Below are 13615 nucleotides of genomic sequence, written 5' to 3' on the forward strand. Positions count from 1 at the left end.
CTCTAGGAAATGTGTAATTGCATCTGCAAACAGCCATAAAATCAAATTACACACAAGTGTCTCACTTCTCTAGACAAATAACAAGATTTGAATAAAACATGGAGAATGACAAGGGAACTGGTAGAAATCATGCAATTATGTGCTGAAACTCTCCTCGTTTTAGTTGTCATGGCTGGTATTGACCAAACCCAGCAACTGTCACCTCTGACGCTTAGTGCCACTCTGTCAACTTTACCCTAAGTGCAGTAATTAACACTTGAAGTTTCTCAACTGCAACTTGGCAGATTTGTTGTAGCCTGTGTGGGGGGTGGCAGGGTTCCTACTGTCATGATGTAGGTGTTGGTCATTTGAAGTTTCTCAACTTGTTAAAGGCCAGGGTCCCAGTCCTCATAGTGCTTATAATGTTACAACCTGTCATAACCCTATAGTTCACCATTGACTTACATATGCCATATTGCTACAAACTCTTGTGGATCGGATCTGTTGGTTTGTTGTTTGATGGTGTAGTCAGCAATATTACAACCATATAACTACCGTCTGTAAATAATTGAGTCTGAATGAGACAATCCAGTGATCAACAACGTGAACATTTATCAGTGCAGTTGGGATATGATAACATGTGTCAACCACCTGATTAGTTGCCTTTTAAGACAAGCATTGATTGCTGAAGATCTATTCTAACCTAGATCTTCACAGGTCTTTGTGAATCAGGATCCAGCATAATGAATGGACAGTCTCAACATTGTCTGGGCTTAAATTTGAAAGTATTTTTTCAGTTGGTGTAATCGCCTTCTGGTAGAATCATTGCAGTATTATTTTTTATCTTAAAGAAATATGGAATATTAAATTATTTTGAACCGTAAAGAATAAGTTGTCATGAAGCATGAAATATTGAAATGTGAAAACATTTACCTTCCCATCTGAGCACATTTCATTGTTTCATGGGCTGAACAGTGATATCAGTTCACTGACCTAGAGGTTCAACATATGGAGGACGACACACTGAATTATTGCTCCAGATAAGAACTTGTTTACTGAATCCTAGACACTTTGCCAATAAAACCGGCACAAATTATCAGCAGGCATGTATGCATCAAAATCAATAATGATGAGAGCTAAGCATTGCCACAGAGCTGTACTCTAACTTTGTGTCCTTGTGATCAGTATCATGTTGTCTTATACAGAGTAGTGGTGAGTTGTTTGTTCCAGGTCTTTGTTCCAGAGCACCAGGCAGGATAACCACAAGGACCATCTTGTTAAAGTCTTTTGGTAATGGCCATTGAAGTGAAACCCAACCTTCTTCTGTTTAGACAATGCTTTAGCCAACATGCAGTGTGACATGCAATGAGCAGCTGGAACGATGTTTTGTTTTTTTGTTCAGTGTCACACTTAGCAATATTCCAGCTGTATGGCAATGGTCTGTAAATCAATGAGTCTGGACCTGACAATCCAGTGATGAATAGCATTGGCATTGATCTACACAATTAAGATAAGATGACATGCGTAAACCATGTCAGTGAGTCTGACCATCTAGTCCATTGTCCATACATGACTGCAATAACCTTGATTGCACTATCATTTCAACTTACATCACTTTACTTGGTCGGCGTTGTGGTCAATGCTTTCACAAGGTATGATTCACCCTGTGGTTACAGTGTGATGGAACCCAATTTTCTCTTGTCCCAAGTGGTATATTGCTGCAACAATTGCTAAAAGAGGGGTAAAACCATACTCTCACACACTTTGTTTGGTGCTCAGGCCGCTGGTTGAAGGGGATCAATTTAATATTGATGTAGTTAACTAGATTGAGAAAATGAAACTGAGGAGAAAAGATGTCAAAACAAGAAGGAAGTTATCCTGAACCACGGCGCCAACTGCCCCGGATGATGGTAACTGGAAATTTCATGTGTTCAAGTGCATGCTCAATGTGCTAACACCGATAGTACCTAGCCTATGGCACAGTGTCCATTCGATTGTTTTACTCAACTCTCTGGGGAGTATACAACCTTGGGGAGACAGCACATGGCTTTGGGTTCATTATGCATTCAGTACAAGCCTATTCAGTTTGATACTCCAGAATATGCTCTAGCCAAGATTTCGCATAATTTCTTTGAAGTGTATGAAGTGTTTACACCCAAGTGAGAGACTTTGTACATGTGCCTAATTTTGCAGTATTTAAACTTTTTCCTCCAAAATATGGCGTCAGTTATGTTGAAATAGTCACCTTGGTTATTCTTGGTTTGATCATAAGATTGAGGAGTGTATGTATGTGTTTACACAAACTTTAACTATCTCGCAAGTCCTTTTCATGTGCCTTCTGTCATCGATATGTTCAATGCACTCTGCCATAGGGTGAGAGCCATGCCCATGGAAGAACACTATTTGAACTCATCTGATAAAGGATACAGTATGATGATAATTTGTTGTCATTGCCCGCACATTTGAAGGATGTGGAAACTGTCTGATCAATGCCATTTGGGATTCATGGAATTCCAGGGGTGAACAAGGTCCACAATATACCATGCTTGTGTCCCTATGGACTCTTGGCAGAATAAGTTTTGAGTACCCCAAACGTGTCCCAAGGGACTATTGGCAAAATAGGTTCTGAGTACCCCACACTTGTGTCCCAAGGGATTCTTGGCAGAAGTTCTGAGTACCCTACACTTGTGTAGGGATTCTTGAATGAATAGGTTCCGATTACCCCTTGCTTGTGTCCCTATGGACTGGTCAGAATAGGTTCTGAATCCCTTGTGTCCCTGATTACCCAAGCTTGTTCTCTACTAACAAAATTCAATAATTTTGACATCAAATCTACTTCATCTTTCATCTGCACTAAAGGTTGTGCATCATTAATCAGTGGCTGCATAAGCTGTCAAGATCCGGGTTAGAATTGGTCTTCAGCAACACATACTTGTCGCTACAAGGTGACTAACAAGATCGGGTAGCTGACTTGGTTGACACTTCATCATATCCCAATCTTGTAGATCAGTGTTCATGATGTCAATCACTGAATTGTCTGATCCAGACTCAATTATTTACAGACTGCCGCCATATAGCTGGAATATTGCTGAGTGCAGTATTAAAACTACAAACAAACTTCCTTGTTTTGAAAGTATTTGTGCCAGTTGTATTTTGAGAAATACATTCTTAACTCAATAGTTCCAGTAATCAACAAACTGTCAGTGTTTGGTCATGTCAGTTTGACAGCCAACTGTATCAGAGCATATCACATTACAGACCTAAACATCAAATTATATCAAATACAAAATTCCAGGCAATACGCAGACTTTTGAAGCTCAAACAACCATGTGTTTGAAATAGGGTCTTTCAGTAAGGAATACTCATAATCAAGTCCAGATTCCAGCTTGAAAATTTAAGCCTCTTCTGCCAAATATCCGTCTTGAAAACAAGCTAAATCCCTTTGCCAAATATCAGTTTCTGAAAAACAAGCTAAATACCTCCTACACAAAATATGCATGGTGCTAATTTACTCGCAAGGAAGCCATGAATAGTGGAGCCAGCTTTTCTGGAATGTTAAACCTCATCAGCTCAACACATTAGTTCCACACACTGAGGTGATTGTGTAGTGGACTTGCAGGGACTAGTGGACAACTGGCAGCCTGCACCCTCCAGGGAGCAGTGGAGAGATCTCAAGTGTCAACACTCACATCCTGCAAACATTCCCAAACAATGGTAGTCATTAGTGATGTTTATGTGACTTTGAATGGATGGAGGGAGTGTGTCAGAAACTAGAAGGCTCATTGCAGGGGAAAACTATTCATGGAAAAACTGGAAGGATGTAGAGACTTCTCATAGGGTAATGAGACTGTTTTTGTGTTGTCATCATCTTTCTAACAATACAAATTTGCGAGGACCATTTCTGGTGCCCCCTCTGTGATATTGCTGGAATGTTCCCACGAGCAGCATAAAACTCACCTCCTCACCTCACCTCACCTCACCTCACCTCACCTCACCTCACCTCACCTCACCTCACCTCACCTCACCTCACCTCACCTCACCTCACCTCACCTCACCTCACCTCACCTCACCTCACCTCACCTCACCTCACCTCACCAAAAATGCAGGTTAACTTCTTGAAAGAGCAATGTCCCGTAGAAAGTGTCCTAATGTAAAACATGTAATATTTGGGATTACACGTAGAGATTTTGATACATGTTTGGGTGAGTCCCTTCAGGGATTTGAACCCACTCTATCAGAGTGAAAGATCTAATCCAATCAATCACTGCAAAAGTAGAAGTGTAAAACTCCCTAGTCAAGATCACAGACTTTGTGTATCCTTCTGACAAGTATGTGTTGACATGGCTTCATGGCCAAAGCTACGAATACAGTATGCTTTTTATAAAGTGGTGAAACTTAACATATATTGCATATGGGATAACAACTTCTCAGTGTCTGACTCTGACTGTGTGCTTGGAAATCCCAGATGAGACTCAACCCCACAAAAGTACTAAAACCTGTAATTTACTGAGGGAAAAGTGTGTGGTCTGAACAACCATTTAGTTGAGTGACTCAGATTGCTGACTTAGTGTGCTGGCGTTTTGGAGCCTGACTGTAGGTATACATTTGACCACTTCCAACATGGCATTTTATCATACCTCACACATAAATGCTGTTTTCTGACTGGCAGAGTGCTCTTCGATTATTTTCTAAGTATCTCATTTACAAGCAAGTAACATTTCTATGTTTCCCACTATGAAAGCTAATCTAATTTGATACTCTGTGGTTGGAATTCTTTACCTCAGATAACAATGAATCACATATGATGTACGGAAATTACCAATGTTTTGTGAATGCATTAATGTGTTCAGTAAGATAAATACATTGTTCATTGGTCCCACAAGGTCCATGGGCTCAGTCAACATAAACAAACATTGAGGGTACATCAACCCATGTTCCCCTCGTGACCAGTGAACAATTTAGAATGTAGTCAAAACTTTCCACTTTTTGGATGGTTGTTTAACACCACACTCAGCAATATGCCAGCTATATGTCAGCAGTCTTAAAACAATGAAGCCATGACCAGACAGTGATCAACAGCAGAAGAACTGATCTGCTCAACTGGGATACGTTTTTGGTGTTAACAAAGTCAGCGAGTCTAACCACCCTATCCTTTTCCTTACCTCTTCTGACAAGCATGGGTTAATGAAGACCAATTCTAACCCAGATTTTCCCAGATTAACCCAGAGTTCATAGTTTTGGGCAATGGGCAAGTTCAACTGATATGTGTGAAAGTTCATTGAGTATATTATGATGCTTTGAGAAAAAGTATCATGTTTAACACACACTGAAGTTTATATTCATATGAAGAATGTGAGACTGTACCCATATTACTGCTGTAAGAAAGAATTCATTTTTAAAAGTTTCATCTCATGGTTATGAACCTTTTGCAAAAGGTTTCCAATTCACAGCACAGAAAACATGATTCTGTGATTGTCAAAATCCAAGAGTTTCAGCCTTCAAGCAATACCACGGTAGTTTCTGAATTGTCTTCAAGTTTCATCTCAGGCCAGTTTAAACATTTCCATAGGTTTTCAACACTGTAGTCTTACAATTCAATCATTGAAAACTGACTTCTGAACTGTTGACATGGTCCCTCAGTGACTAATGTCTTAAGTAGAATAGTAAAGACGTCTCACAGCACAATAGTTAGATTACAGGGGATATGGACAGATGAGGGGCACCTGCTAGGGGCTCCACCTGCAGCACATCCTCTCATAGCTCAAGAGTCTGGAGATAAAGACTCTAAAGCCTTCTGATGGTGTTTCCAACCAATGAATGGTTGGACTGAGGATGATTATTCGTGAACGTAGAAGATCTTCACATTTTTTCAAACTTTCTAATTATTTTTTAAAGATAATCAAGTTGAGTTTCTGTTTTCAAGGTCTTTTGTTGTCTGTCCTGCAGGAGGATGTAATTATTTGGCTGAAAACATTGTTTTTCTTAAGTCTCACTTTGATTGATTTTAAAAAGTGACATAGTGTTCTTCATGCTGTGGTGGCTTGTATGTGAGTAGGTCTGAAGTGTCTGGAATCAGTGGTTTAATCAGACTGACTTTTCAAGATGAATCTGGATGGTATAGAGTTGGATTATTTGACAGGTTTTAATCTGTTTTTTTTTGGTTTCTCTCAGTTTGAATTTATGTTGATGATGGCATGAAGTGACTGAGAGAGTGAGTATGAGTCTGCATCACTTTAAGTAATATACCAGCTTTATCATGGTCGGGACACCATAAATGGGCTTCACACATTGTGCCCATGAATGGAATCAAACCCAAGTCTTCAGCATGACGAACAGATGTTTTCACCATCCAGCTACCTCACCAACCTGGCCTGAAGTAATATACGTCTTGAACATTTCGTTGAGTAAGTGAGTTGAATTTAACATCAACCTTAATGTTTATATTATTGCTGACTACCTAGCAAAACAACATTCACTCTCTCACATCCAGGTTCATAACTTGAAAACTAATTCATTGACAGACAAACCAAATATCAAGCATAACATATGTCTTCAAATTACCACCATCAGATTGAGTCGTGGAAAAGCCAATGGGTACAGATCCAAAGGAAGTCGCCCGACTTGATGTCTTGGCGATCAAAGTCCCAGCTCATCCTCAGATTGATTCAGCTAATGGTTGACATTGATCTCATGATTAACCCTCCACTACAGGCAATCAGGCTTAAGGAACACCAGTTCTCATCCAAATACTCACATAGCTCTAGCCTAAATTAAAAACAGATTTCTAAGACCAAAGAAATTAGGGTGGTCAATTTGTGTGTCTAAATGAACTGGGATTCCCACTGGCAGATCAGACTGTGGATTTTTGTGGTTATTGGTGTAACTGGAGTAAATGAGAGTTGTTTAGACGAAGTCTTTTGAGATAGTTTTTTGATTTTGGTAATTGGATGTTATGAAGGCTGGGTTTGTGTTGCTTTGGTATGGATGATTTGGCTTGTGAAGAAAATCAGTTTTTTGTCTGTCTGTCTGTTGCCAGCAATTGGGCAGATTGTTGTTTCACAGTTATTGATCTGTTGTCACAGATGTTTCCTCTTTGATGAACTGTTTAAATCCATAACCTTGTTGGAAGAGTCATCTTTTCATGATCGCACTAGAAATATCCTTCTATTTGACAAACCTCACAGCTTCTTTATTCACGTGTGTGTGTATATAATAGAGTCTGCTTGATGGATGAGTGCTTGATGAGGAACTTTCTTGCCTCTTTAGACAAGTTGAAATGCTGTCAACCCAATTACTCCAAATGTATTCAGACACTATCTGGGCACTTGGTCTTTCTTGGAATCTTTGCAAACTAGTGATTGATGTAAAGGGAAACATTCCATGCATTCTTTGGGTAAGGTGAAACACTGCCAACCCAGCCTTCAGGCCTCCAGTCACCTTGAACAGCCAGGCTGTTTGGTGTCTGTTCTCTCCTGGCATTTCCACATGGTTTACCCAAAGCCACTCACTCACTCACTCACTAACTCACCCACCCACCCTCTCACTCCTTCCCTCACTAACTCACTAAATGACTCACTCACAGATTTGGCCATGCACTCTTTTCTACATCAGCATACCTTGACCTGAAAGCCTTGACCCAATCCTATGTATTCCTCTGAAACCTATGTAAATTATAAACTATTATGGCTACGTTAACATTATGGATATTGGCTTCTGGTCGGTCAGTCAGGTCAGAAGATCAATAACCTAGTAAGGTCTGTAGCTCTGTTTAATCGATAGCTTCGTCCAGTCATTGGCTTAGTATGGTCAGTAGCTCAGATGGGTAGCTGGAAAAAAAAAGGAAACTTTCGAGTTAACATCAGTTCAAGCTCTTTCATTTTAACTGTTTAAGAATTCTTAGATTTTTGTATAATTTATAGGAACATGCATGTTTGATGACATGATTGGAGACATTTAGTTGGCCATGTTGATCACCTCATATCTTAAACCATGTCCTACAACCAGTATTAGTAGTTGTGGACTGATCCCTACGAAAATCCCAAGGGATTATGTTAGAGAATGCATAAAGAGCTTTTATGTTTTGGATAATAACTTTTATTCACATTTTCCAGCATTCAATTGAGTGTGGACACACTTTGGAAAAGAGGAAGTGGACTAATGGCCAAATCATTTGGGAATGAATTTACATGTTAATCGCCCCAGACACCACACACTTGATGTTTTGTCAGAAATATGTGGAAAAAATGAGTTTTGCATGTTTATATAAATCACGATTAGGACCCAGAGCCCTTGGGGATCAGTGAGGCTCTGAGATAGTCTTAGAAGGAACCTGTGCTGGCCATTAGAGGTGACTTATTGGATAAAATGGTCAGATTCAATGGCTTGGTTGATAGCGTGTCATCGCATCAACTTTCCTCACTTAACAACTTTGTCACCATGCCAATAGATGGCACCAATCACGTCAGCCCCGAGGATGCTTTGGTCTGTTCTAAGCTGTTCCAGTTTTTTGTATGGCCAGCTACTGACTACAGTGCTGTGTCTACAATATCTGCTGCTGTGTCCAGGAATCTTGAAGTTGGAGTGGTTGACTTTCTAGGAGGTCCTGCCTCCAAGATGGCTAATTACCATGCAGAGGAGTGATGCTAGTGGTCATGATTAAAAAATGTTGATCCTTGCGGCAACAGTTACTGAAAGTCATATCTGGATTGTGCCATACAAACTGAAGTAATAATGTTTGTCAAGAAGTTTTTCAAGAAGGGAATTGGCACCGTTTGATACTTTTTAATCACCTCACAACTGCTCACTTACAACCACACATTCACAAACACTTTGGCGCGGTGGGGTAGCCTAGTGGTTAAAGTTTTCATTTGTCGTGCCAATGACCCAGGTTCCAATACCTACATGGGTACAATGTGTTAAGTTCATTTCTGATGTCCTCCACCTTGATATTGTTGGGATATTGCTAAACGTGATGTAAAACTATACTGATTCACAACCCTTTTTTCGCATCCCATCATTTACAGCCATTAACTCACAGCTATTCATTCAAAAACTGCCATTTGTAACATTATTTTCCCACACCCATTCACTAACAGCCATTTTCTCTTATTCATTCGTTTCACAGCATGTCATTTGCAAACATTTTCTCACAAATAATCACTGACACTTATTCACTCACAACCATTTCCTGACAAAAATTCGCTCACAACCAATTTCTCACAAATATTCAGTTACAATCATTCACTCACAGCCATTCCCTCAGTCATCTCCCTTCCACCATTCCCTCACAACCATTCACCCAGAACTGTTCCCTCACAACCCTTCCAGTTTCCTGTTTGTTTCCAACCACAACTGACTCCTTATGTAAGGAGACTGTAACGATCTATCCGATTGACTGACCTTCCTGTAACTGCCGGTCTGGGCTCTCCACTGACAGTGAGTGACTGGGTCTGCCATGTCTATATCAGATGATGGTTAACAATGAGGGAGACTCCATCAACATGTGTTGTGACAAGTCAGACAGTATCGTTAAGCATTGATCAAGTGCCGGGATACACATGGACGAGATGCCACAGTATTTACACATCCGTATGTTGTAAACAGATTTCGTATCTGTATGGTTCAAGGTGATTATCGGTGTCTGTCTCAAAGCTTTTAGTATACTAGTCATTTCACAGGAAATGGGTTTCTCTCATAATATTTTCGTACTGTGACTTGTAATCTTCGTTTTCTGCAAAGTGTTGAAGCATTAGTGGATCAGACTTAGGGTCTGGTGCTGCTTTCAGTGTCTATCAAAATCTTTTCAAATTGAAGTATGTTACCATTTTGAATATGCACCAAGTCAATTTTTGACCTGAAAATGGGACTGCAAGCATTGACCCATGGCCCACAGATGGCCCTATACCAGTACCGCGCATGCAGTTGTTTGCATAGCAACCAAATTTTCTGAATATTTTGTTTGTTTCAAGAATTAATGTATTAAAATATGATTTCTTCCTTTTTTCATCTGAATAATTATGTCAGTCAAAGGAAAAATGAAACCTACAAATATTGTCAGAGACATCTGTGGAGAGAGTTGTTATTGTTTAGCTTTGCAGGATCTTTGAATGTGAATGTTATATGTTTCAACTGGTTTGAATCAAACTGAAATGTTACTTCTGTCCAATATAAACACTCCACTAATATCAACAGGAGTTGGTTTGGTAGGAATAGATACTAAACACACTTTGTTCAAATGAGATTTGAAATCACTCAGTTTCAATGTACGGCAGACAACTCAATGCCAATTTAAATACTGCAACTCCAGACTGAAGGATTGAGAGAGTGAGTTTAGTTTGATGCCACTTTCAGCTAATATTCCAGCAATAGCATGGTTGGGGACACCAGGTGTAAGCAAGACACGTCAGCTAATGACCCTACTTGTACTCTCAGTAATAATGTCCCATGGATGTAATGGCAACCTTTAGTTGTGTGTTTAGATCCATGTTGTGTAAGCTTCATTAGTACAATAGTGAGAGAGAGAATGAGTATGGTTTTCACCAGTTCCATGGATATTTAAAAGCATGGTATATTTTGTCTTTAGCCCATCTCACTCACTCACTCACTCACTCACTCACTCACTCACTCACTCACTCACTCACTCACTCACTCACTCACTCACTCAAACTAACAGAATCAGTGTTGAAAGTGAAAGGAGTCTTGGGGCCTTCATGTCCTTTGATGTTGACTCAAGATTCTTTTAACTTTTGACATTAGGGTTATCTCAGGGAGCCTTCTCAGTGAAATCAGATCCAGCAGTGACTATATCCAACATCAGGTCCCTGTATAGGAGTCCATTACTATTGATTGCTGTACCTAATAGGATTGTAGCAACTCTTGCCTTCTTCCCTAAAATCAGGTTAGATTTGCCCTTTGTAAATCTCTTTGTTCTTCCAGAGCAATTAGATCTTCGTGCTGGATCAGCTGTCTGAAGACTCACATCAAACCTTTATTTTAGGAATTCTATAAACGTTATAATATCCTGTACACTTATGATGGAGCTATTTGTATTGGGTCTCTTTCTTGTGAACTCCATCGTATAACAGACAACTAAACATTTATGTCGTCAACTGATTTCGTGTGTCTGTATGAAGGTTTGTCAGGTGACCTAAGGTGCTTCCAGGCTTTTAACTAGGATAGGGAAGTGAACGGAGGAATCATCATCATCATCATCACTGTCATCGTCGTTGTCGTCGTCATCTTCATCATTGACGTCGTCATCACCGTCATCATACCATTTTATCAGCAGCCTTTATTGTTTTCTGCATCATCATCAATATCATCGTTATTACAGTATGAAGCTAGTGCCAGCTTTTGTTTCATGTCATAGTCATGGTCATCATCATTAGATTCATAATCATCATCATTTTCACCATCAGTATGTTGTTATTACAGTACAAAGCTGTTTTGTCACACATTTAAAAGGCATTGTAATCACAGGATGTTTAGGAACTCAATGGCTAGCATCAGTTTCCAGGAAAAGGTTGGGGACAAACTCACATTGTGAAGTGACATCCATCATGTTTTTAAAATGATCAAACTTTTTCTTGATGGCATACTTAAAGACAAATGGCACCTCTTAACTTCTTTATGAGTCCCCTGAGATACTTTAAAGACATACATTTGGTCCCTGACATACAGGTGAGGTGAGGCGAAATCCGTTGGTCGTTCTTAAGAGTGTTTTGTATATGGCAACATACATGATGTGTATGTGTGGCTGCTTGTACTAGCCCAGACTTAAGCTGGTGTTATAGTGCTAGCTTACTGAGATACCATGCAGCAGTTATGCTTGAATATCACAATCACATTATAATGACTCTGAGCCGACCAGTCCTTGTTGTACCTATTAATGGTGAGCGGCATGCAAGGATGAACAAGTACAATATTTTCACATCTTTTGGTTTGAAACATCAGGGGATCGAACCCATGCCTTCCGCTCTCCAGGTGACCACTCTAACCACTACGCCATGAAGACGGCCAAGCTCTGACCCAACTCAAGACATTCATGATTCTTCAGTGTAATGGGTAAAGGGAATGAGCTGTAAGGAGCTTACATAACTTCCTATGACATGTGTGAGGGATTTAAGCAGCCTTCACATGACAAACTAAAGTGTGACAGCACATGTTGAAATTTTGAAAGTTGTCAAAGTCACATTTTCACAGGTCAAACACATGTTGTCAAACTTTCGTGTCATTTGGGCACCATGTCTCTATCGGTGTTGTCACGTGACAGTTTTGTTCACTATGATTGGTTGTTACTGAACAACACGAGTTTGACAACACTTCACATGTCAAACTTGAGTTTGACAACACCAAAACTTTTATGGAAGAGTTGGAGAAAATAGAAACCGATCCTATTTCTCAACAACAGTTTGACAACTGTGAAATTGGTGTTGGTGGCGAGTCATTGGAATGTTCAAACTCTCAAACTTGAGTTTGACAACATGTGTTGTCAAACTTTAGCTAGCTGTGTGAAGGCTTCTTTAGAAACTAGTGGATTAATATTCAGTTTGCACGGTCTCTTCAAATGGAAGCACTTGAGAGGCTTAATCGGTTGATGTTTCTTTGTACAGTTAGAGAACTGCTGTACATCATTTGCTGAATCTGTAGAAATTAGCACTTGCCCTGCTGAGCATGTTTCTGCTGGTGACCACCTTGGGTTGTGGCTGAGGGGTTTCAGATGGTCTGATCAACTAGGTGATCGATTTGGTTTGTGAATTACTAAATCATGTAATGCTTGGTGTCATCAGGCCGGATTAACTGGTCTTTGAATCCCTTCAAAGTATAATTAACTGCTCATGGATAATTAATAGTGTGTCCTTTTCATCTGTTAGAGGCAGGGACTATTAATCCCATGGAGTGGTTGGTTATGGGTGGGGCAGATCAGATAACAGGGTGGGGTGGATTTGGGTAGCCTCAACCCTGATATGTCATGATCTGCAGCTTGTCAGTTTCTCCCATATTGCAGCAGTCATCTGAGCTGTATGTTGTCAGAAATATGAACAGCACTACATGTCTGTTTGAATCCTATATGCTATTGCCTAGCAGCACATCAGTGTATGATGTAGCGTAAGTTATGTTTGGGATTAGACTTTATCAGTGAAGTACAGTTAAAGAGTCTAGTATATTTTCCTAGGTTGACTTCCATCAGGGCCCACTTGCACAAAGCGATCTTAGCGCTACAACTATCTTAAGCCTATACTGCAGAATGGGAGTTACAATCATTGTAGTGCTAAGATCGCTTTGTGCAAGTGGGCCCAGGAATTTAAACTAACAGTCTCAGAGTCAGGCACCTAACTGCAGTCAGCAGTCATGCACCCACTCATGCACCCATTTGGCAAGCTGGCACATTTCCACCAACTGAAAGCTCTGAATACCATGTAGTACATGACTGTCATGACAGTTCAGAAAACTGACAAACACTTTTCCCACTTTATATCAGTTTGGAGAACAATGTGCTGACATAACACAGAGTTCATGGGGGTTACTAGTAATGCACTTCAAATGCATGATGAAATCATAAAGTGATTTCTAAATGATGCATTTGTCTCTGTAGGAAGCAATTGTTCTGTCCGGAGACTGGTGAGCATGCCGAACC

The 13615-nt window shown here is 40.0% G+C and overlaps 1 protein-coding gene across 4 annotated transcripts in view; it reads left to right on the forward strand.

The window, feature by feature from the left end:
- LOC137288433 (enolase-phosphatase E1-like) overlaps positions 1–13615 on the forward strand; it is a 219327-nt gene that overhangs the window by 164116 nt on the left and 41596 nt on the right. The gene's annotated exons all lie outside the window — the stretch shown is intronic.

The sequence above is a fragment of the Haliotis asinina genome, chromosome 1 (assembly GCF_037392515.1).
Source record: "Haliotis asinina isolate JCU_RB_2024 chromosome 1, JCU_Hal_asi_v2, whole genome shotgun sequence".
Classification (NCBI taxonomy): Eukaryota; Metazoa; Mollusca; class Gastropoda; order Lepetellida; family Haliotidae; genus Haliotis; species Haliotis asinina.